Source organism: Echinops telfairi, unplaced genomic scaffold (assembly GCF_000313985.2).
Source record: "Echinops telfairi isolate 266 unplaced genomic scaffold, ASM31398v2 ScPeMD7_443;HRSCAF=831, whole genome shotgun sequence".
Classification (NCBI taxonomy): Eukaryota; Metazoa; Chordata; class Mammalia; order Afrosoricida; family Tenrecidae; genus Echinops; species Echinops telfairi.
This window is the reverse complement of record NW_022104341.1, coordinates 78,495,541-78,522,564: the sequence shown is the minus strand read 5'-3', so window position 1 is coordinate 78,522,564 and position 27,024 is coordinate 78,495,541. Positions and strand designations below refer to the sequence as shown.

The 27,024-nt window shown below is 38.1% G+C and overlaps 1 protein-coding gene and 1 pseudogene across 1 annotated transcript in view; both read right to left on the bottom strand.

Moving 5' to 3' along the window:
• Positions 1 to 27,024, bottom strand: part of AGBL4 (AGBL carboxypeptidase 4) — a 1,691,367-nt gene that overhangs the window by 1,084,016 nt on the left and 580,327 nt on the right. The window lies entirely within an intron of this gene.
• LOC115870298 lies at positions 24,001 to 24,165 on the bottom strand (annotated as a pseudogene).

Sequence of the window (27,024 nt, the reverse complement as noted above, 5' to 3'; positions counted from 1 at the left end):
GAACCCAAGAGGAAAGCGAATTTTGGGAATAATGAGGGCAACAAATGTATAGATGTGCTTTACACAATTGATCTATGTATTGTGATGAACTGTATGAGCCACAATAAATTGATTTAAAAAAACAACAACAACAACAACAACAACAAAAAGTGTTGGAAAGCAAGGATGTTACTCTAAAGACTACGGTGTGCCCGACCCAACCCATGGCATTTTCCATGGCCTAATATGCTTGTGGAAGTTGGGCAATGAATGAGGAAGACCAAAGAAGAATTGACGTATTTGAATTACGCTGCTGGTGAAGAATATTGGAAGTAACATGGACTGTCAAAAGAACAAACTAATCTGTCTTGGAATAAATAACGCCAAAGTGCTCTTTAAAGTCAAGGGTGGAAAGACGTAATCTTCATGTCCTTTGGACATGTTCTCAGGAGAGACCAGTCCCTGGAGAAAGACATCACCCTTGGAAAAGTAGCGGGGCTGGGAGAAAGAGAAAACCTCCGCAAGCTAGAAGGATGCCAGTGGCTGCAACAGTGCTCTCCAACATAAGAATAATTGTGAGGGCAGAGCAGGACGGGGCCGTGCTTAGTGCTGCTGTACATGGGGGTGCTGTGACTCAGAACCGTCTTGATGGCACCTAACAATAGTATGTAAGAGACAGGCGCTCTCTCCAATCACATTCCCCCACAGACTGCTAGAGGCCAGAGACTCTGAACAAAGACCCTGTGTCCTTGCAAGTCACTTCTGTCCTGTGCCAGAACCATCTCTAATAAGAAAATAATTCGTTATAAGAGTAGAAACCCAGCACATGCTACATCTCTGCCTCTCGGGGAATGAAAGCTCTGATCTGATGTGATAAAATTTCAACTTGTCCCACAGCAGGATAAAAATATTCCAAATTCCCTATCTAAAGATTTTTGGGGGGGATAGTTTCACGCTCAAATTGTCAACGGCTAGGTAGATTAAAAGAACAAAAACCAAAAAAACATGTAGTAGCACGAAGAAAACATAGAAACCATGAGGGTACTTTGTTTCTGCAACTGTGCAAAGTGCTCTGTGATATGAACAACGGTGATCTATAAAGTGTCACACAGCTAGAGGTGTAGTCCCTGGGTGCTAAGATGCATAAGCCCGGACCCTTTGCAGGCTTCTATATAATTGTTAAACCTCTTATGGATTCAGTGTATGAACCATGGGCACAGCTGCTCCTATCCCACGTGCAAGTAGGGTAAAGTTGGCAGAGCACCAGGATAGGGCCATGTTGTGTTCAGTCGGCTGCATTCCCAAACACGACAAGGAACCCATACGCAGCAATCTATTTTGGGTTTCTGTTCACTCTGAAGACAATATGTTCTTAACTTTCTTCCCCACGATAGTCTCCTCTTATAAGTTTTGTAAGGCACTTCAGTATAGCAGAAACATAACCTTCTGGAATTCCTCTGGTCTTAGCATTTCAGGACATGCAGGCCAAATATGAGATGTGAAAAGGAAGGAATGCCTCATTTATGTCAACATTTTTGTTGCATATTATCCATCTATTGTTCTCTCTAATAGGCTGTGAGTTGTGTAATATTTACTGAAGAAATAGAAGAACGAGGCTTGAACACAGGAATGACTGGTTATACCTGCTCCTCTATATCAGCTGCTGCCACAAATTGGTCTGAAGGCAAACTAGCCTCAAAAAGCACAAGTCTAGCTGGGATGTGGGAAAAGTAATTTTATCTGAATCCTAGATCTCTTGCTTTTCATTCTTCTTACAAGCAATATAAGTTTGAACAAATCCCTTCCTCTTTCTTGACCCACCTGATCTTATTTAAAATGAGAAAGGACTAGCTGGGGTTAACAACGGATTAGTGCACTCTCAGTTAACTGGTTTGATTGTTTAAGCCCACTCAGAGGCACATAGGAAATAAAGGTATAGCAATCTCTTTCTCATATATAAGGTGCTGCTCAGTCAGTTCCAATTAGGAGCAATCTTATGAACAACAGAACAAAACACTCCCATTTACTACATCCTCACAATTGTTGTTTGAACACATAACTGCTCATTTACTTTACTAAACAGGGAACCCTTTTCCAGAGACTGGTCTTTCCTGTTAACATGCGCACAGAACCTTGAGACAAAACCTCATCCTCAGCTTCAAGGGCACATTCTAGCTGTTCTTCTTCCAAGATGATTTGCTTATTATTTTGGGAGTCTTGTTACTATCAATATTCTTCCCCAACACCATAATTCAAATGCATCAATTCTTATACAGTTTTCCTTATGCAATGTAAAACTCTCATATGCATATGAGGTGACTAAAAATATCATGGTTTGGGTCAGATGTACCTTAGAGCTCAAAGTAACATGCTTGCTCTTTCTACTTTAAAGAAGCACAACCGATTTGCACAATGTAATATTTCCTCGGATTTCTGGGTGTTTCCTTCCATGAACACTGGGTGTGGCTCCAAGCAAGACAGACTTCTTGACAACTTTCTTTTCCATCTATCATGACGTCATAGATTGGTTGTGAGGATTTTGTTTTTCTTTACATGGAGTTGCAATACATACTGAAAACTTTATTGATTCATCTTCATCAGCAAGTGCCTCAAGTCCTCCTCAATTTCAGCAAGGACGGTTGTGTCATCTACTTAGTTGAGGTTGTTAATTACCCTTCCCCCACTCTTTTGCATTTACTCCAGCTTCTCAATTTATTTGTTCAGCATAGTGAACTGTTCCCTTATTATGTCCAAATGACTGCCTCTTGGTCAATGTATAGGCTCCATATACACACAATGAAGGTTATAGCATTCTCATTCATCTTAATGTTATCCATAGTTTGTTATGATCCACTCAATTAAATGTCTGCCCATAGTCAATAAAACACATGGAAATATTTTTCTAGTATTCTCTTCCTTCAGCCAAGATCTGTCTGATGTTGGCAATTGTATCACTCCCTTTTCTGAAGCCAGTTTGAGTTTCTTGAAGCTCCATGGCAATGTACTGATGCAACCATTTTGTATTTATCCTGGACAAAAAATTACTTATATGTGATATTAACTAAATTGGTTAACAATTCCCCCATTCTGTTAGAACATCTTTCTTTGGAATGGATATAAATATGGATTTCTGACAGTTGGTTGTCTAGATAGCTGTTTTCCAAATTCCTTGGCATAGATGAATGAGTATTTGCTGAACTTCATCAGCTCATTGAAACATTTCTATTGATATTCCATTAATTCAGGGACCCTGGTTTTCCAGTAATGTCTTCAGTGCAGCGTGTATGTCCTCCTTCAATACCACTGATCTGGTTCATAGACACCTCTTGGAATGGTTGAATGATGAACAGATCTTTTTGGTCCAGTAATTCAGGGTATTCTTTCCATGCTCTTTTGATACATCCTGCATCACGTCATACAATATTTTCCCCATGGAATCCTCCATTAGTGCAACTAATGATTGAAATTTTTCATAAATTATTTCAGCTTGAGATATGTTGAGCATGTTCTTAATGTTTGTCTCTAGCACCAAGTCTTTGCACATTTCATTATAATACTCTACTTTGTCTTTTTGAGTTGCTCTTTGAAATTTTCTGTTCAGCTCTTTGACCTCATCAATTCTTCTACTGGCATTACTGCTCTATGATCAAGAGTACGCTTCTAAATATCTTGAGATTCATTTGGTATTTTGTTTCTTTTCTTGTTAATGACCCCTTTGCTTTCTTCATGTATGGTATTCATGATGTCATTCAACAGCTTGCCTCATCTGCTGTCATTGGAGAAGGTACACATCATACCTCTCTTGATATATTTTCTAAATTCAGATGGTATCAACTCCAGGGTGTATTTTGATCCTCATTGACTTTTAAATTTTTTTCTTCAACTTCATCCTGAACTTGCATATGAGAAATTGATGGTCCATTCTATAATTGGACCCTGGCCATCAAAAATCCTAACCCACTACTACTGAGTTGATTAGTAATACTGGTGATCCTATAAGACAGAATAGAACTGCTCCTGTGGGTTTCCAAGACTATAGTCATTTATAGGACTAGAAAATCTCAGATTTCTCCTGTGAAGCTGCTGGTGATTTTAAACTGCTGCCCTTGAGGTTTGCACCCCAATGGGTAAGCACTATGCCACCAGGGTTTTTATACACAGATATACTCAACTTGATCCCTGACTATTACACCTGGAGAAATCCACAGGTAGAGTATTATTTTCTTGTTTTAAAAATCAATATTGCAATCAAGAAGTTGTTGTTTCTGAAATTTTATCCTGTTATTTTCAGCTTTGCTTCCATCACCAAAGCTATAGTTTTTAACTATAGGAAATTCTTTCCTCTTTGTTTCCCACATCCACATTCCAGTTGAAATAACTATCAATGCATCTTGATTGCACATTTGATCAATTTCAGACTGAAAAGTGGATATAATTCTTCAATTTCTTCATCACTTGTTTTAGTAGCTGGTATATAAATCTGATGAATGTTTGTATTAACTGGACTTCCTTGTAGATGTATAGACATTATCCTAGAACAGACAGCAGAGTAATTCAAGATAGATCTTGAAATGTTCTTTTTAATCATGAATGTGTCTCCATTCATTTTGAATTTGTCATTTCCAACATAGAAAACTGTATGTTTGACCTCATCATGTTTGACCTTGTCTGAATTAAAATGGTCAAAACCAGTCCACTGCAGCTCACTAATGCCTAGGATACTGATCCTTATATATTTGTTTCCCAATTTTCCTAAATTCATATTTTACACATTCTCCATTCCAATTATTAATCAGTGCTTTCTGTTGTTCCTTCTCATGTTGAGCGATGATTCATCACCTAATGAAGGTCTTGGGTGCTTCACTCTATCCATGTCATGAAGGTCAACTGTATTTTGAGGAGGCAGTTCACGAGAGCCTTCCAACCTGGGATGCTCATCTTCTCGTCCCAGATTTGACAGAGTTCAGCAGCTACTCATGTAGCTTACAATGGGTTATCTCTTGGGAGCCTATTCTTTTTCCCTAGTCTGTTCTTAATCTTAAGATGATCGGAAACATTCTTACCATAAGTGAGCCTGCTAGTATTTGAAATGCCAGTGGTATAGCTTCCAGCACCACACAGCAAGCAATCCACACCAGTACAACAAACTGACAGACAAGGCCCTGGTGGCACAGTGGGCTAAGCACTTGGCTGCTGAGGACAAGATCAGTGATTCAAATCCACCATTCTCTCCATGGGAAAAACACGAGGCAGAATGCTTATGAAAGCCTAAGTCAAGAGATCAAAAGACAAATTGCAATAGGTGAATCTGATGCCTAAGACGTCTTTCAAGGGTCGGAAAGCAAGGATGTTACCTTGAGGACTAAGGCGCACCATGGTATGTCATGGCACTTGAGCTCCATGCTCAAGTCATGGTACTTTCAATTGCCTCATATGCGTGTGAAAGCTGGATCAAAGTAGAACTGATGCATTTGCATTATGGCGCTTATGAAGGATATTTAAAGTACATGGGCTGCCAAAAGAACCAACAGACCTGTTTTGGAGGAAGCTCAGCCACATAGCTTCTTTAGACAAGGTTAGCAATACTTTGTCTCATGTAGTTTGGACATACTGTCATGAGAGACCAGTCCGGGAAGAAGGACATCATATTCAGTAGGGGCATCGATAAAGAAGGCCCTAGCCAAGATGGACTAACACAGCTGCTGCAACTGGGGGCTCAAATATCGGCACAATGGTGAGGACTGGGCAGGGTTTAGGACTGTTGTACATGAGATTTCTCTGAGTTGTATCCAACTGAATTGAACCCAACAACAACGCCATCAGGTTATTGTGATCATTATATGCATATCTTCAGTGAAGTCAGCTAAAGATAGTAGTTATTTTTATTTTAGGAGCGTGCTAGATGTTAGTTATAAATCCATGAAACCCATTACCATCATGTTGATTCTGACTCATAGTGATCCTATAAGATAAAGCAGAACTGCCCCACAGAGTTCCCAGTTCTGTCAAATTTTATTCAAACATACTGCCATGTCTTTCTGCCCTAGAATGGCTGGTGGATTTGAATTGTCAATCTTTCAGTTTCCAAATGAGTATGTCAAGCACTGTGTCTTCGGGGCTCTTTGATATTATCGGAATGATAACATTGGTAGAATTCATTTGACTTTTGGGAATTATCTAATGCTAACCTAACCTCACTCTTTTTCAGATGGAGAAACTGAGACCTAGAGAAGGGAAAATATTTATCTGAGATAATATAGAAATTTAATGGCAGGGCTTGGCTCAAATCTCAGGCCTTTTGATTCCCAGTTTTATAATCTTTTCTGCCTCATTATCCCATTATTCTTAGGTATCCATTTGTTCTTTCTTATGTGACATTATGAACATTATGAGAGTCATTTTTGTTTGTCTTATCACTTAAGAGTTCCTTAATGGATCATTGTATGTTACTTATATTAGAAGATATAGAACCTAGCAAAGTTGTACAAAAAGAAAAATCAATTGATTCATTTTTCTCACTGAATATAAAAAACAGCAAATAGCAGGTATAATCTTGAGTGAATAACTGGAATCAGTAGTAATAATGTGTTTTATTGGAACTGTAGAATAAAAAAGTACTATACTTGATATCAAAATTATCTGGCTAGGCTTGCATCTATTAATAACCAGATAATTTTTAGCACCGCTGGAATTTACACAAGAAAAATTTAAGATGGACAAAACTAAAAAAATAAATTTCAAATAGCCTTAAGAGAAATGCTAAAAAATTTGAACTTTATGATTAAATCAAAAGAGAGTGAGAGATGGGTTTTAAGGAGGTTAAAGATCTGTCTTGGAAGAAATGCAGCCAGAATGCTCCTGAGAGGCAAGCAGAGTGAGACTTTGTCTCCAGTACTTTAGACGTGTTATCAGGAGAGATCAGACCCTGGAGGAGGACATCAGGTTTGGCAAAGTGGAGGGGAAGCAAACAAGGGGAAGGCCCTCAACAAGAACAATGGACACAATTGCTGCAACAATGGGATTAAACATGGGAATTGTCAAGATGGCGCAGGACCCAGAGGGGCTTCCTTCTGGGATACATAGTGTCAATACGGGTCAGAGCTGACTCCACGGCACCTAAGGAGAGCAATGGCATTATCTGGGCAATGATTTAGAAATATCACTCTGGAAATTATTTAAATTAATATAAGTTTAGTCAAATTAATTTTCTCAAGGTCAGCAATACAACCAAAATTCAAAAGAAGGTTGTGGAATGCCAAAATCTGCTTATTTTTAACCTACAACTTCTCAGACAAAGAAAGGGCTCAGGAGACCTGTGGAAACCAGGGAGATATATAGAGCAATAGTCTCTTTAGGGATGATGCCATTTGGTTAAAACAGATGATCTTGACACTTAAATTCCAGAGGTCAAGGTTAAAAATATCAATTTTCCAATAAGATAAAACTTGAGTATATTAATAGAATCTTTGGTACAGCCATAGCAAATTATTTACTGATAATTTTCAACAGAATTGTCACATTGTGTTATGCTTACATGCCAACCAATTACAAATTAAAAGTTGACCCTGATGCTTACTTATTTATATGTATGTACCCACCCCTCGCCAGACGTGCTGATGTACAGGCATACCTCTGTTTATTGCGCTTTCCTTTACTGAGCTTCCCAGATATTACATTTCTACAAATTGTTGGTTTGTGGCAACCCTACATCAAATAAGGCCTTTAACACTGTTGTATACTTAATATAGCATTACCATAATTTTTAAATGCACTGGGTAACAAAAATATTTACATGACTCACTATTTTAATATTCTCTTTATTGTAGTGGTCTGGAATTGAATCCTCAGTACCTTAGGGTTGACCTACTGTGTTTAAAGTCTTGAACTCTGGAAAAGGATTCTACCCTATTTCTGCTAGTTATTAACTGTGGGAACATAGGGAGGTTATTTAGCCATTTGGATCTCCCATTTTCTCCGTTAAAAAAATGAAGTTCATAATAATTTTAATTGCTAAGTTTATTATAAAGATTAATTATGTGCATAAAGCTAAAGATTAGTTAATGCAGGTAAAATGTTGGACTGAGAAGAGTAAGTACTCAAAATGTGTGTGTTTTCTATCGTATGGAGTGCAAGGTGGCTGATTCACACTTATTGCAACTATGACAAAAGTTACTTTTTTCAAAATATGAACGAATCAAAGAAGCAATTTGATTCTTGCATTAAGGAAACAGAAAGATATAGAAGGAGAAGTTTAAAGCTAACTGCCTCATAACTCGGTGATTTAATCAGCACCGTTTTCACGTGCTGTGTGATCTGTGTGCTGGGTGCATGAAAGACAAATGATACAGGCATGTGGTAGAACTGAAAATAAACTGAAAGCTGAGGCCTATCATTTCAGGCCTGAGGGGAAAAAAGGAAATAGATTTAAACAGATATTCTCCCTGATGAATACAGTGGCAAAACAAGCAGGGTGATTTTTAAAACTAAAAAAGTTAATCATATGATTCATTAAAGTAAGATACATTGCCATTGTGGAAATTACTCATCGCATACCTACAGGGCAGATGGAGTGTCCCAATACTGCCCCATAGAGTTTCCAACAGTGCAAGTCTTCAGAGAGCACAGTGCACATCTTCTGCAGAGCGGTTGGGGGGTTCAATCATTGACTTCTGATTAATAGCTTTATCACAGCACCACCAGGGCCTTGTTAACTAAACACTTAACCCCGAAACCCACTGCCATTGAGTGGATTCCAACTAATATCAACCCTGTAAAGGACGGAGTAGAATTGCTCCTTAGGGTTTACGAAAATAAATATTCATAGGAGCAGATAGTCTCAGCCTTCTACCTCCAACTGCTGGCAGGTTAGAACCACTGACCTTGTGATTAGCAGCCCAATCTTTAGCTCATGGTGCTACTCCAAAAACAACACAGAAATCCCAACTAATGCAAAAAAGTAAAAGCATTTAAAGAAAGAGAAGTTGGACCAATTAGTTGCAAAGACTGCAGGAATGTGGTGTTAAGAAGGATACTTTAAAGAAGAGTAAAATGACATGTTTTAAAATATGTGGGACCTCTTGTAAGAAAACCTTAAAGACTGGAAAAAGACATCAAACAGGTTTATCCTGGTAACTTTGTAATCCATTGAAGCTGTGTGCCTCAGCTTAAAATAGATTGCTTTTATGAGGCCTCATGTAGCTGAGTTTTGCCTTGACATGTAATCAACTCTAAAAGCCATTTTTGCCAGAAAGAGCAATTCAGTACAATCAGTAGTTTAGAGTCATGCAAAAGAGTAGTTTTTATTGCAGCTTTAGAATTACACGTTTCATGTTAATGTTCTAACTGGGGTTTCTGGATGACATGGTTACACTGGAATATCAATTTTTCAGTTTTCGTTTCACTCTGTCTAGATTCTTCTGTCCATTCTTAATACAACACTGCAAGGCCATTCCAAGGCATCCCTTGGATTAGCTTCCTCCTCTTCCAGCTGAATTCCAGCCTCATAGCCTTTGGGTAGTTCCACAGTTTTATTTATATCATTCTGCCTCTGTGTCCCACCCCCTTTTTATCTGATTGAAAGCCTTTCATATGAGGGACTAGGTCAATCCCAGATACTAGATTTTGACTTCAAATAGAAAGTACAAAAAGGAAAACAATGTTACACAACTTATAATTGAAAATTGAGTTCAAAAAGAAATTCAACATTACTGAATACCTACCTACCGTGTCTTCTCAATCTGGTTATCACATATTATGGGAGAAAAATGAGGATTTCTACTCCCGTAATAAGTGACATTCTCAGAAACCCACAGGGGTGGTTCTACCCCGCCTTGTAGGTTCACTATGTGTGAAAACTGACTCAATGTCATGGAGCTTGGTTTAGTTTTTGGTATCACATGTAATGCTTTAAACAACTCCGTGAAGTAGTTATTACCATCTCCATCACACAGATTGGTCACTGAAGCTCAGAGAAACTTATTACATGCCTGAGGTTTGTTTCTACCATCGTTGGTGTCTAGCAATCTAACTTGGTAATGCCCATTAACATTGCCCTTGGACTCCTAAATTGTACTATGAAATAATAGCTCTTCTTTCCTAGGTGTTAACTTACAAAGAAGGCTTTCTAACTCCAATTCTGTATTGTTTTACTTCCCAAAATAAACCTAAAGTTCAACATCATCTTACTGTGACCTATTTCCCTCACAAGCAGATGACGCCCTTGATTCCTAGTCATTTTGTCTAGGCTTCAAAGTAAGGCTCATCCACCTGCCTGCAATGCTATTCATCACAAACTTGCTAGACTGGTACCTTCAGGACACGCACAGACACAGAGTCTTCATACCGCTAGCTGGAAAGTAATAAATATGGCTAAAAACAACACAAACCATTCTGTAGTCTCCGTGATATTTGTTACTCTTGTGGGTTCCACATTGGTGTTGGCTCCATGAGCTAAATATCTGTTCTTTATAGATACTATTGAACATTTTCCCTCTAGTGTATGACTCTGCTTAATTCCCATGTTTTAATATCTAATTATCTTGGCAAAGTTCTCATGACTTCTTGAGAACATCTGTTTGCTATGTTGCCCATTTTAATGCTGGTTACTAGATTAAAAGCGAACAAACAGGCCCAAATATTGTCAATATAACTATTCTTTTTATGGGGTTAAAGTAATCCACGGATTCCTGATCATCATCAATAAGAAAAATGGTCTAGATTACTTAGCATGGTATAAACTCCTCTTACTCTTTAGTCTCATCTCGAGGATACCTATTAAACCCTATGTTCAAAAATATAATCTGAACTATAAGATAAAGGACTCTCATGCTTCTTCTACTCAGTGTGCGCTTTCCCCTTATTCCTCTATCTACTTCTTGTCTGTGAACTTTGTATTCATCTTCTAAGAAAGTGATGTCTAAGTTGTGTTCTGAGAAAACCTAGAGAGATGATAGATGGAATGGCAACAGTATCATTAGTCTGTGAATATTTTCAGCATCTTACTAGATGCATGAACACATTTGTTTATATTTCTTAGATCCTGTAAAGATAACCAAATCAGTTGTCATCTTGGTTCCTTCAACTACTGACGATCCTTTTGTGTCCTAGTACAATATTCTACCAGGTTTTCTATGGAAAACTTTGATTTTATGAATGTAGACTGCAAGGCCTTTTGGGTAGCAACCAGGTGCAGTTACTGTTCACACTTTTACACAGATCTAAAACCCCAAACAATACTCATTGCCCTAGGGTCAATTCTAGTTACCCTACCGTAGAGAGCAGAACTGACCCTCTGAATAGCCAAGGCTGTCATTCTTTACAGGACCAGATGGACTTATCTTTCTCCCAAGAAGCAGCTGGCAGTGTCTAGCTGCTGATCTTTGGGTTCGAGGTCCAACTCATAGCCACTGTGCCACCAGGGCTCCTTGTTCTCTGTATCCCCAGAGCAGAGCTTGAAAGTATGTAAGCAATGAAGAATATTTGCTGAGTTATACCCGAGGCCAATCCCTGATCACAGTACATGCCTTCAGAAGACTTTCTCACCAGACTTTCCAGCCAGATCTATAATGGTGTCTGTGGTTTGCACTTTGATTGAGGATTTCAGGAATCAACGACTTCATTCCTTAACCTTCTAGTTAACTTCTTATATGAGTCTCAGCAACTAATCCACTGTCTATACTAGAAAGGGAATATTTGGTGTTATAAGCCAGTCTGGGGCATGCTAAAAGAGCAACTTACTAGTCCACGTTAAGTGAATCACATCCTCTAGAGATTTCTCCGTCCTTACTCCTAAGCCACATTATTTTGTCACAAAGTATTCAGAGTCCTTTCCCCAAGTGTTAGAGTTTGTCTAGCTTATCCCATTTCCACCCCCCCACCAAGCCTAGGTTTCCCCTCAAAAATCTGAAAAGAGGTTTGCGAATTTCAAATATAATAGTTAAGTCCCCCCCAAATGATTCTCATTCTTCTGCAAATTTGGGAAACACTGCCACTTCCATTCTTTTCTTCAGGAGCTAAAGAATTTTATACGAAACCACCATAGGTACCTTTGCCGTACAGGGTTTATCCCTAGTCGAGACTGTGAGCATGCCTGGAAATGGCAAACAAATTTGTACTAAAGAATATATATCCTGTACAAATAAGTAAAGAAATAACACATTCTCTGTATGAATTTAGTTTTAGAGCTAAATAACACAAACTTTCACAACTGGAATGTAGGTCAATGGCTCCAGATCATGTTTTCTGACAATATCAACCTTATATGTCACTCACAACAATCTAATGTTAGGCAATGGGGATGTAGAAAGAGAAATGGATTGGTCATTAAATTTAAATCTAAACTTTGCCACCAAGGCTGTGATGCCTTGATTCAGTCACTTTATCCAAGGTATCCTCAATTTGTTTTCCTTTAGAAAATGGGGTTAGTAGCTCAAGAATATGTGTAGATGCATATGTGTACATTAATAAAACATAATACTTCACACAATACTTACTTATAAGAAATAATTTGGTTCCCTATATTAGTATTAATAATTTCATAACATTATAAAAATTAATCCAACATTGTATTAGCTATGTAAATGTTTGCAAAATGTTTCTATGTAAAAAGTACTGTTCCAAGCATTGAGGTTATAGGAATGAACAAGACAGATCAACGACCCCATTCTCAAGAAACTCATATACTAATTGAAGGGATATTGAATAATTAAAAATTTTTCATTAAAATTAGATCTGGGCTATCAAAATATAGGTTGTTACTAACATATAACACCGTTTTTTATAAAGAATCATTTAGTTGAGACAGGGAGAATTTCTCAGAGGAAGTTGATGGTTGAGTTAAATATGAAGAATTTTACTAACTACTGGGCTATCAATAGAAATAGTGTCTGGGGTATTAAAGGCTTGTATTCAAACAAGCAGTCATATAAGGGAGGAGCCAAGTAAGTACACACAGAATAAGCATATCTGCTTGTGTAACCCAAAGATGACAATTCCAAAATCCAAATATGGTGAAGAGAAAAGTATCAGCGCTAAAATCATGAACACCCAATTTGGAGAAAGCCTTGAGGGCAGTGGGAGCCCAAAACCCATCTGCAGAGTATCTAGTCAGTGCAAGCTGCTGGCAGATCCTCTCTAGCCAAAATCAAGAGTCCTGAACAGCCTCACTATAAGACGAAGATCACTGTAATCCTGAGTATGCAGGATTAAACTTGGTATGAGGCCAACTGTGCTCCCTATAGACACGACCTGAATTAGTACTGGGTGCAAGTATCTCTTAATTTCTTCTCTGGCTTTTTGAACATCGACAGGGGTCTTCTCCCTCTTATACATCATTTGTATTTTACCTTTATTCTAATATGATCTTATCTACACCACTGTTTGCTGTTGGGTTTCCCAGCCATGAAGCACAGGATAAATGGATGTATGATGACAATAACCAGTACAAGGTGTTATAGGGGATCCAGGGGTAGGGAACTGGCTTTGGGGAGGGAAGGGGGCTTTCGGGAGGGAACAGTGAGGGTGGGGGGGCGAGAGGGGGAGAGGATGGGAGGCTCTAAGATAGATGTGGTGGTCATTGTACAACTCCCCTTGATGATAGCGAATGATTGATCTGTTTAATCGTATGATATGTGAATTATGTGCCAATAAAACTGTTGGGAGAAAAAAAACAAAAAGAATTTTATTAGATGAATCTAGCAAAGAGGCTGTGGATTTCAGGCAAAGGGAACATACTCTGGGTTTCAGGCACATTCTCAACCCAAAAGTCTAAAAGAGGGTCAGTGCTGCTGGGGAAGACAAACAGGAGACAAATCTAGAGATGGAAGCTCCTTATGTCATTAATGGCATTGTGGGACTTTCGTAGGATATTTTGTTCTTGTCTCAAGTAATGGTAAGACACTGAGACTTCTAAACAGGTGGGAGGGGGTAGCATCACCAGATTTAAAAGTCTTAAACACCATTTCGTATGTGTCATAGACAATAAATCCGAGAAAGTGAATGTTAAACAGGGAAAGCTAAGTTAGGAGGGTAATAGACTATCACAGAGGAAAGATGATTCTGGCTTCAATTAGGAAAGGGGGTGATAAAGATGAAGATAAAATGGAAAGATCATTGAAGGTATAATTATCTTAATTTTTTAATTGATTGGATAAGTGAATGTTCCTATATATAACAAAACACTAGTATTACAACAGTTTTATGGTTAAAGTCCATCCTGATAAATAATGGTTATTAGGTAATCAGCTCTTGATAGTTTATTAAACTGAAAGCATTGTACCCTGTGCTTTGGTTGACAATCAATCAAACGTAACATCAGTTTCACCTTCAAAAAGTTGACAGTCTAGAAGAGTTCAAATGTTCTCTGTAGTTTTGGCAAATATTATGAAGTAGGCAGTACAATTCACATGTTAATGGGGAGACACTTATCCTCATTCTCTTTTCTTGACTTTCCAGGGCTTTATTTGTTCTCAGAATGAAAAAAAAAATGGTGCTTTTAAAATCCATGCTGCTTCCATCTGGGACCCATCTATGGTCCCTAAAGGCATCATCGAACAAGCAAAATCTCAAGCAGTCCCTCTGGGTGGCTTTACATTTCAGTTGGAGGTCAACAGCATGTTGTGCTGTCTGCCTCAGAGAACAAAATAAATAGATTAAATCCTTTTCTGCAGTGTTCAAATCCTGGCCAAGTGACTGTAAGTATTGGTGATCATTCCTTGTGAAATATAAATGGTTACTTTGAAAAAAAATATCAGCAGATATATCACTGAAGACGAGGAATACAATAGAAAATATGAAGACTCAATCCACCCCACAGAGTTCAGACTTGGGCGGAAATACGAACAAATAAGTGACATTTGCTACTCAAGAGTGTGGTTCTTCAGCCAGCAGCATCCGTAGCATTTGCAAACGTGTTAGAAATGGCATCCCAAGTGTATCCCAGGATACATCTCCTCAATCAGAGCTTAATTATAAACAAGAGCCTTAATGATTTATATGCAAAATAACATTTGATAGAGCAAATGACCTAAAACTTTTCAATTATCAAAGCTTTGGTCTTCAATTGTTTGTTAGTTACTACTGAGAAATAACATGAGTTGCTGCCCGGTCCTGTTCCATCCATGACTAAATGCAGTGTCCCATTGTAAACCATGGAGGTTTCGTTGGTTGATATATGAAAGCGCATCACCAGGCCTTTCTTTCAGCCCATGATAGTCCATGGGCTCTGTTAAACTGCTCTTTATGATAGCGATATGGAAAACTCCACTGACAGGTAGTGGTGGTGCAAGAGATACATCGACTAGGAATCAGACATACATGGAAAGAAAAACAAATCTACAGTGGAAATGCCGTTTCTCCACTGGTCTCCTATTGAGTCTTCAGTTATGGTAAATCTTCTCTTCAATTGAAACCTTCTGATATAGAAGAAACGACAGGGTATGTGGAGAAAAACAGAGTTAGGTTACCGTTCTAGCATCTGCTATTAATCAAGGGTGTGATATTTGTCATATTACTGTTATGAAGCTTTGAAACTGTTTATCTAATGCCTAAAGACAGAGATCAAACAAGTTGTGAAATCTACATTTGTTCAGAATATGAATATTTGTTGTTGGTATCATGAGTAATTTTATCCATCGAATCACATAACTATATAATATGAATCTATTCTGTTCCAAATGATGTGCTATATGTTGAGGATTAAAAAGGTAAATAGACCAGCTATATATCCCCTGTACTCAGAGTCGTCAGACTTGACATACCGCACAGTTGATAAGTGTACTAAAGATGGACAAAGCAATACTATAACCCAGATCCCTGAGCACTGTCATTTTCCACCACCCTAAATGTCAAAGAAATGTGGTATGTTCTGATAGAAAACATACAAAGACTAGAATCAGGAAGACTGGTTGAAATAATGACTCTACTACTTACTCCTTGAGTTAACTTTAGGTAAAACATGTTAACTTCTATGAGCCTTAGCACCCTTGTCTGTATAAAATCCGTGTCACTGACTGATATGCAAAAAAAAAAAAAAAAGGATATAAAAGAGACAAATAAATTGTAAATTGTTGGCCATTCATTCCTATAACCACATTTCCACTGTGTACCAAGATCACAGTAGTCTCCCTGGGAATGCTGTTGTTTTGTCTTTGAGTGTGTTCCAATTCATAAGGACCTTAAGTACAACAGAATGAAACATTGCCTCGTCCTGCACCGACCTCGCAATTGCTATTCTATTTGAGTTCATTCTTGCTTTGACTGTGTCAATTAATCTCACGGACTGCTGACCGTCGACTTTACCAAGCATAATGCTATTCTCCAGAGACTGGTCCCTCTTCTTAATTTGAATACATGAGATGACTGTCAGCCTCACAGCCAAGGAGCGTTCTGGCTATATTTATTCCAACATTCTTATGAAGTCCATGTCATATTTAACAATCTTTGCCAACAACATAATTCAAAGGCAGCAATTCTTCTTTGGTCTTTCTTATTCATTGTTCAGCTTTTTCATGCAGAGGATGGAACTGAAAATACCATGGTTTAGGTCAGGTGCACCTTAATCTTCCAAGTGGCATCTTGGCTTCTGAAAGCGTTGAAGAGAATGTTCACAGCAGATTTGCTCCGTGCGACAGCTTAGTTGATTTCCCAACAGCTGCTTCTTTGAATCTTGATTGTGGAGGCAAGTAAAATGAAATCCTTGACAACTTCAAATTTTTTTCTCCATTCCTCATGATGTTGCTTACCCACCCACTTGTGAGGATTTTTCTTTTATTTTTTTTAAATCATTTTATTGGGCGAGGGGGCCTTACAAATCTTATGATAACCCTTTATTCAATTGTATTAAGCACACTTGTACATATGTTGCCATCAGCATTTCCGAAATGTGTTCTTTCTACTTGAGCCCTTGGTATCAGCTCCTCTTTTTATTTCCTCCCTCCCCCACCCTTCCAACCTCATGAAGCCTTGATCAATTATATCTTCTTGTTGTTATTCTGTGTCTTACACTGTCCTTTGTCTCCCTACACCACCATTTCTGTTATTCACTCCCCTGAGGGGTGGGCTCCATATCCAACTTTGTGATGGGTTCTGTTCTCCCTTTCTCCCCCTTCATTCATGCCCCCGCAACCTGTCCACCATTACCACCACCCCCCCATACTATCACTACTTCCACTACTGTTCCTGAGGGTTTTATCTGTCATGGATTCCATGTGTTGACAGCTCTTATCTGTACCAATGTGTGTACTCCAGTCTAGCTGAATTTGCAAAGTAGAACTGGGTCATTTTAGGGCATGGGGGGTGCATTCAGGAACGGGAGGAGTGGAGGAATGCCAGTTAAGAATAAAGGTGGAATAAATACTCAAGGGAGGAGCATAGGGGGAGGCCTCGGGTGCAATGGTAGAAAGAAGGAAGACAGGCTAGTAATGGAATGATTATGTGGATTCAAGAGAGTTTGAGAAATGTATCCCATCATTTTAAATCTTTTAAATGTTTGTTTACAAAGGATGAAAAAATAAAAGAAGTAATAAAAAGAATAGCTTTAGCAAGTAGATGGAGTACTTTGAGTCAACAGTGTCCAATAAGTCAAAACAAATTGTAACAAGAGCCAACCTTTACGAATCGTTAAGTGCAAGAAGAGGTGCTAAATGTTTTATACTTGTTAACTTCTAATTTAATCCTATCTGTATAGGTTGGCTATTCGTGACTTTGCCTGATGACTTCATAATACCATCTTATCTCTTGACTCTCTGCTATCTTCTTACCATAAAATTATAAATTTGTCTGCCAAGTTTCAAGAATAACACTATTGGTCTTATTTTAACTACCTTCCCTCATGCCTTTTCCATAAGCACTTTGTGACGCCCAACCCACCTCCAGTTCTATCGAGAAAGCTTCCACATTTAGCTGTACTATTCCTTTTTCTCATATTTAAAAACGGTCCAAGAAATGTGTCTTTCGGTGCAGTAACTCCGTTTTGAAATCCCTCTCTGAGCCAAGAACTGTATTTCCTCCTGGGAGAGATTTGTATGCAGATAGATGTTAGTCTGAAGTAATATATAGACATTTGCAAAATCCAAGCGCTTCAGGGCACTCTGGAGTCTTAGAGTTTGTTACCCCAATTTCAGCAATGCAGATGGTGGAAAGAGAGAAGATTAGACCTTAATCCAATCAACTTTGATGTAAACTGTTCAACACGCCCACAGTAAAACAACTTTGAGTGTTACAACAGAACAGTTTGCTGTCGATGTCACTAGAGGCGGAGGGGGCAGCATCAAATTGTTTCTCTACACATCCTTAAAATATGTAGCTCCAGGGTCTTAACAAACAGAAATAAAATTTTAGGGGAAAATTATATCCAAGTTCATTTTCTGTTTCTCTTTTAAATAAACTCCTTAAATAGGTCATGCTGACTTCTTGACTTTCAACTACTGTCAATAAAAAGGCTTTGAATTTTAAAACTAGGCAATGCATTTCTCATCAGAACAATTGAATTTGTATGTATCAATGTGATCAGAAGAGTCAGGTGGCACAGTGGTTAAAACTATTAGAAAGGTCAGTGATTGGAACCCACCAGAACTCCATATGAGAGAGATATGGCAGACATCTAAATATTACATAAAGCTTTAGTGCCATGGAGGGCAGTCCTGCTATATCCTATTGGGTTGCTATGAATTTAAATTGACTTGAAGGTGTTTTTCAGATCTGATTCAGAATTGCTATAAAAGCGAAGATGATCAAAAACTCTTCTTTTTCCTTTCAGAACCTAATATCTGGATATAACTCCTTTTAGAAAAAAGTTTTCTAAGCACGCACCTTGCCATTCCATGCCCTTTTGATTTTATTCATGGCCTCTCCCCACTAACAATCCCATCCTCCTCTTTTTCATCTAACTATGTCTTTAAAGAGGTTTTGTGCAGAAGATTTGCCTGATGCAATAAGTCATTGGATTACTTGACTGTTGCTTCCATGAGAATTGATTGTACATCAGCAATTTGAAATCCGTGAAACATCAATATTTTCTGTATTCATAGTGAGGTCTATTGGTCCCGTTGTGAGACTGGTCTTTTTTTTCATTGAGTTGCATAAATGAGTAAGAATTCCCAGGGCTGCATCAACGGGTTGAAACATTTCAATTGGTGTTCCATCCACTTTGTTGATACCTTGAACACATCCTAGACTTCTTCCGATGACATCTGTTCCTGATCACATGTTCCTTCTTTACACGTTGAATGCTGACCAAATCTTTTGATACGGTAGTGCTCCACTTGCCGTTTGATGTTTCCTGCGTTGTTCAATATTTTGCCCATAGAATCCTTTAATCTTGTAACTCTAGGCTTGTATGTTTTCTTCAGTTACCTCAGATGGACATATGGTCAGGGTAGTCCTAATTTTTGGTTTTCTAACCCCATATATATATTTGTGCATTTCATTGTAATATTCTATTTTGTCTACATATAGAATTTTGAGATTTTCTTTTTAGCTCTTTTATATCATGATTTCTTCTATATGTTTTGACTACTCTACGTTCAAGAGCAAGTTTCAGAGTCTCTTCTAACATTTACTTTGGTCTTGTCCCTATTTATTTGCTTTATTATGAATGATTCTTTGATTTCTTCATGTATGAAGCTTCTGCTGTAAAGCCACAGCTCACAGATCTTCTCTCATTAGAATTCAATGCAGCAAGATTTTACTTGGGCATCTTATTACCAGCAGCATTGAACCTCAAGATATATCTTGGACTGTTCTCTGTGATGGTGAATGTGATCATTTTTCTTGAATTTATCATTTACAACCTAAGAGAAAATTTTATATCAAGAAAATGGCTCATACAACTGAGTGAATCCAGCTAGGCTCAAAGCTGTGGGTCAGACGTTAAGTTGGAATCTCCTCTGGGCTCATGTAATTGCAGACGCTGATGAACCAGGAAGGAGGAAAGCCCAAAGGCAGGAAGACTAAGCAAGAAAGTCATGGGCTTGTGGCTGCGTAGTCTGATAAATCGAAGCTCAACAGGTTAAATGGCAGGTTGCTGACAGCACCCATATTTGGCAGGTAATCTTACAGGTTTTTGAATCAAGTTCAAAGAACCAGAGGTTCATGAGCCATATGCAAAATCCAGGAAGAAGCAAACTACTATTATTTATTGTTGTTAGGTGCCATTTAGTTAGTCCTTAACCATAGCAACTTTGTGCCTAACAGAATGAAACGCAGCCCTGTCCTGTGCCATCTCACCATTGTTCCTACGCCTGAGTCCAGGGCTGCTGCTGCTGCTGCTGCTGCTGTGTCAGTCCATCTCCTGCAGGACAGTCTTCTATTTCAGCGCCCCTCCAGGACTGGTCTCTCCCGAAAATACGTCCAATGTATGGAAAACAAAGTCTTGCCATCCTAGCCTCTAAGGAGCACTCTGGGCGTACTTCTTCCACGCAGGCCAGTTTGTCTTTTTAGCAGCCCATGGTGCTTGTAATATGCTTATACAGCACCACAATTCAAATGCATCGACTTTTCTTCAGTCTTTCTTATTCAATGTCCAACTTTCTATGCAAAGGAGGCAATGGAAAATATGGCTTTGGTGAGGTACACTTTAGTTCTCGAAGTTACATTCTTGCTTTTCAATATTCCAAAGAGGTCTTCTGCAGCAGGTTTCTCTATCGCAATTTGTCTTAGAACATTTAACTACTCTTCCCATGAGCATTGATTGTGGATCCAAACAAGACAAAATTCCTGACAGCTTCAATCTTTTCTTCATTTATCATGATTCTAATTTTGTCCAATTATGCAGATTTTGCTCTTCTTGACATTGAGTTGTAATCCATACGAAGGCCACAACCCTAGCTCTTCTTCAGTAGGTGCTTCAAGTCCTCCTCACTCTCAACAAGCAAGGTTGTGTTGTCGGCATATCACATGTTGTTAATAAACCTTCCGAGAGGATACAACCCTCACTCGTACTTTTCCTAATTTTAAAACGTGCAGTATTACCTTGGTCCATCCACACAACTGCCACTATATCCATGTACAAGCTCCATATGAGCACAAGGAAATTTACATTCTTCTCAAAGTTATCCATAGTTTGTTATAGTCAACACAATTGAATGCCTTTACCTAGTCAATAAAACAAAAGTGAATACCTTTCTGGTATTCTCTGCTTTGAGCCAAAATCTATCTGACATCAGCAATGATATCCTGTTCCATGTACTCTTCTGAATCTGACCTTAACCTCTGGCAGCTCCCTGTCAATGTACTGTTGCAATCATTATAGATGATCTTCAGAAAAATTTCACTTGCATGTGAAAGCAATGGTACTGTTCTAAAATTTGAGCATTCTGTTGGGTCATCTTTCTTTGGAATGGGTATGAATATGGATCTCTTCCAGTCAGTAGGCCAAGTTGCTGTCTTCCATGTATCCTGGCATAGATGTGTAAATGCTTCCAGTGCTCCATCTGCTTATTGAAACATTTCAATTGGTGTCCCATCACTTCCTGAAGCCTTGTTTGTGGCTATTCTTAGTGTTTTATTTATAGAAGAACTGGGCCACACCCCTGAGGAAACTTCCTTGAAATGTCATCAGAGTTATAACCTGAGTAAGGGGGTTGCACTCCAGTCTCATCTTCTTACCATTAATAGGCTGCTCACATCAGATTCTACTATGGAGTTGGTAAAACACTGTGTTATGTAACATCATGGGAAAGTATGAGGGCTCAATTGTCGAACCACTGAGAATCTTTACCCAGTCTAGTAGTCAAAAACCTATCTCACCACTAATGCTTATAATTTCTATGTGCTCTTTTTCATTTTTAATAATTTCAACTTTCCTTGATTCACACATCCATGGCTAATTATTAATGTATGTTTATAGCTGTTTCTTGTTATTTTGAGTCGTTCTCCACTAGCAACTGACGGGCCTGAATGCGTTACTCCACCCATGTCAATCAAATCAACCTCACTTTTAGAAGGCAGCTCATTCTGTTTACATGTCCGATGTCGTTTAATCAGTGAGGCTCATATTACATTATATCTGATAATGTGTTGATACTATCTGTAAGACTTTCAGTAGTAAATCTCTCAGAAGTAGGTAGCCTATTCCATCTTCCTTCTCTTTTCTTATTCTGGAAGCTCCACTGAAACTTGTTCACCAGAGGCAACCCTGCTGGTATTTGAAATACTGGTGCCATAGTTTTCAGCACCATAGCAATACTGAAGCCATCGCAATATAACCAACTAGCAGAATACATAAACATATAGACATGGCTGTCTATCATCATGGTGCTTAACAGTACTTAAAGAGAACCCTAGAGGAGAATGTATCTGGTACTATGTTCCTAACTAGACACTTATGACCTAGTTTCTATGTAGCCTTGGGGACTTGCTTTTTTTTTCAAGGTGCACAACATGCTTCATAGTCCACACCAGAAGGACTTGGTGTGGAAACTCATCAGGTGATTAACCTTTGATTTAAGGCTAAAGATTCATAATATGAGAATAAGTAGATGGCTGATTTACTAGGAGTCTGGAACTAATGGTAGTCAGACTTTGGTTTAGATATCTTGCCTTGAGGGTGCCCAATGAGTGGTGGTCCGGGACTACCATATATTCACCATTTTAATACCCTCTTTGCTTTATTAAGATATGAATTAATCTTAGGAGGGATGGCTTTATCACTGGCAATGAATCTTATTGAACGTATTGCCTTATTGCCAACCCCCATTGTTTCTGTAAATAGTGTCCAATCACCTAAGAGGTTAATCTGTACAAGTATATAATTCATGTATTGAGGTTCATAGCCAGCTTATACTTTTATAATCTGCTTTTTCTCAACTTGGCTTTACATTCTATTCCATTTTAAAAGTTAGTGACACTATCAACAGAATTGCTTTATGCCCCAAAGAGATTATCGGTAATGTTCTCTGACATAAAATAACAATAATGTCTCTAAGGTGAACCAGAGACATATACAATACGTTTTGGTATAAACCAATGATACATGAATGGATGTTGGGCTTGCGCCTAATTCTAGCCCCAATCTAAGAACAATTAGTCCTAATGACATGGCAATGCTTGATATTCGACTCATGATAAGATCACTGAAGATATGGGTGGTATGGCAAAATGTGGTGAAGAAACTAGAGTGCCCAGCTATCAGAAAGAATGTGCCTGGCTTCTTAAAGGCTTAACTTCAAACAAGCAGCCATCTAAGGGAGGTGTCAACTAAGTCCACATGGAAAAGGCACATCAGTTTTGTGGTCCAAGGCTTATAGAGTCCATATCCAAAGAAGGGAATATTGTCAGAGGCTAAATTGTGAACACCTGGTTTGCAGAAGGCTATGGATGGCAGTCTAAGCCCCAACTGTATACAGCGTCCACACGTAGTCTAAACCTTGTCTAGTGAATCCCCACTGACCACAGTCAAAGGATATGAATAGCCTTACTATCAGACATAGATTATTGTAGAGACATAGTTAAGTTAAAATTTAGCATTTTGTTTGATCTCCCCTTTTGACCCACTTAAATGCTGTATCAGTTTTTAAAAAGAAGAAGGAAATACATGGAATTAAGCCTCTGGTGAATTCTCTTTGAACATAGACCAGGGATATGAAGAGCCTTGCTATCATGCAGTGCGTTGGAAAGTGCGATGGGACAGATGTAGGTGCGTTAAAATTTAGCAACTATCCATTGATCCTCCTTTTGACAAATTTAAGATCATTCTAATCTTTATTTTCTACTTTTTTTATCGATTGCAGTTTTTCTCTATTTTATTTTGTTATTGTTATCTTCCTTGTTTCTTTGTTTTTCCTGTTTATGAAATCCAGGAATGGTGAATCTATAAAGATGTAACTGGATTAATGGTTTCTTGAGGGTGTGGCAGAGGAGGCTGGGGAGAAACGGGGACCCAATAACTACAAGTACAAGAAAAAAGAAAATACTTGCAAATTGTGTTAATGATTGTACACCTCTTTTGGCCTGGTTGAACTATTGAATTATATGATATGTAGATTATTCCCCAATAAAACTGCTTTAAACAAACTTTATAAAACAAGGAGATGGGAAGATTTGACCCATGAACTATAGTTTTCTGACACTGTCCTACAGTCAAAAATAGAGCTATTCAACTCTTCAATAGTGTACCACACGAGGCCGAACACCCTGAACTAGGGTCAGCTGTTACTACACTTGATCTTAGCCAAAAGGCTGAGAAGTGATAAAAACGAGCATCAACTTTTATAGAAATAAAAGAATAATCAAGATTACTGACCTTCCTAAAAGCTTCGAAAGTGCTATGACAATATCATTTTATCTATACAGCCCAGGGTCTTGTACAAATTCTGGAAAAAATATGGATGTTCAATAAATGTTTGCAGAATGATTGGCTAGCTAAATGAAACAGGATTGTATCTAGAACCAGAGAAAGCAAAAGCAGGAAGGCACGAAAAGTCATAGCAATAGAACAACAGCATACTAAGAAGGAATTACTTTAGATATTTCACATACATTATCTTGAATTTTTAGCAACAGTATAAAATATTAACATCCCAAATTTCAGAAGAGCTATGAAATTATCCCTCTGCTTCATAACCATAAAGTGCTCAAATAAGAATATTAAATAAAAGTAAAACAAAACAAAACAGATCGACTAGAATGAGGGCATGCTAATCCTGAAAAACTCAGTCTGCCTAGGTGAGGCGCCGGAAACCCAGAAGGAGAAGTTCAGGCTGTGCTGGGAGAGCTGTGGCAACCCGAACAAAATCCAGAGAGAAGGATGATCTACGACATGTTCCCACATTCAAGAATATAGAAGTTCAAAATCACAAACTCTATATGAATTTGTTCGTGCTTATGAGAAAACAAATAAACACTCAAGCAGTTAAAAACAACCAAATATTTCACTTAAAGAATAAAAATCCTCAGATTTTATGCTTTCTCCTTGCTTGGAGACAGGCTTTCACCAGCAGGTAATCATTATTAAAGAAGTTACATTAGGCTTGCCTCAGGCAGACCCAGAATGCTTTGCTTTGTTGTCCTGTTAAATAGAAAAGAAACAAACTAACAAAAATTGCCAGTAATTACAGAGAGGAAGTAAAGAAAAGTAATTGTGAGGAATATCCCTGATAGCCCATGGTATAATTATAGCGCATGACTCATAAAGGTTTGAAATTAAGACCACTTATTTTAATTGAAAAACTGAAATGCTATATTTATTCAAAGAGAAAGTGAAGAAAATCAACTGACTCCAAGTCCATCCAGGTGGTGTATCTTTGTGTAAAATCCTCGTCTTCGGGGCTCTGTGTTCTTCTGTGGATGGAGTAGTAAGGGTTTCAAACTTACTGGTTTACAGTGTACATTCCTATTTATAGAGATTCCATCAGAAAATTCTTGAGGACCAATACAGTCACTGAGGAGAGTGGTGCTTGGCTTCCCAGGTGGGTGTAAGGAATGGTAAGAAATGAAGATCTTATTCAAACCAAACAAACAGAGGAGATACGTTAGAATGAAAAGTGTCACTTTATCCTGGGAATGAGAGGAAACCTACTTGCCCAGGTCCCGCCCAAGCCTTGGGCCTAGGTAATGTGCTTAATGGATATGAACAATTTAAAAGAATTTCATATTAGTCACTCACTGTTCAACAAACCAATAATCAAGTAACATCTTAAGGTTTATTATTAGGACCAAGAGCCTTGGGGACAACGTGCGTTACATAGGGCGCTCCTGCCTATAAGGGCAGTGCTTGGAACCCACCAGCTTCCCCACAGGAGGACAAGTCTTCTGCTCCCAAGATTGGCAGCCGTAAAACCCAAAGGATGAGTTCTACCCTGTCTTACACGGTTGCTATGAGTCAAAATTGAATGAATGACAGGTTTATTTGTTTTTGTTTTTGTTCCTAATTTATATGAAAGGAACTTCATGGTGGTTTCCCCAAATTTGACAACCTAAAAATTTACATTGGTTACCAATACTGAGTCACACCTTGAAATAAACTTTTAAAAAATTAACAATAAAAAGGTATTTCATCAACTGTGAGAGAAATATAGTAGTGGTTATTTGTTGAGCTGCTAACTGCAAAGTCAGCCATTCAAAACTACCAAGTGCTCACTGAGAGAAAGAAGAGGCTTTCTATAGAGTTCTGATATTGACATTCTACCATACGCTATAGAGTCTCTGTGAGTCAGAATCAACTTGATGGCATGGAGTTTATTTTCACTTTAGAAAATTATATTAGAAAATAATTGTCATATAAAAAGGAGAAAAGTCAAATATGTATGTTGAAAATGTGTTATAAAGGTGTGTAAAAATTAATTAATAAAGCTATTATGCTATGTTTAAATTTTTTGCAATCTTTGCAGTTTTTACAAGCTTTAAATTTTTGCAGTGTGTGATTTATTTTATTATTATAACTCAATCTTTTGGTCATTCTTACTTTATTGTTCATGATTTTGCATTTGTAATGTCATATTCTTTATCTTAAAGCTGTCCAACATATTCAATACATTTTTATTAGTAACATGATCAAATTTTGTTGAGGATCATTAACAGTGCATGTATGGAGAATGGCCAGAAATTTAAGCTAAATTTAGAAGAAACTGCTATTGTTAGCTATATCTTGATTGAAAGCAATGAATAATAGAAAGATGTTTACTTGTGTTTTTTTTTACTATGCAAAGGCATTCGATTACATGATCATAAAACACTATGGGTAATATTGAGAAGAATGGGAATTCCAGTACACTTCATGGTGCCCAAAAGGAACTAGTACATGAATCAAGAGGCAGTTGTAGAAACCAAACAAGCAAAAACTCTATATTTCAAAATCAGAAGGGTATGTCCAAGGTTATATTTTTTCACCACACTTATTTAACTGGTGTGTTGAATCAATAATATGAGAAACTGGGTGAGACAGTTTATTGTGCCAGCCTGGCTGATAAACGCAGGTGGGATTGACTGAGGGGCGGAGAGATGGATGGCTTGGTGAGCCTTGCCTTTCTTGTCTCTCGCTCTGTGATCATCGGACCAGTGTGCGGCTGCCTTGCTTGTTCTGTGCCTCAATTTAAAGGCTACACAGCCTGT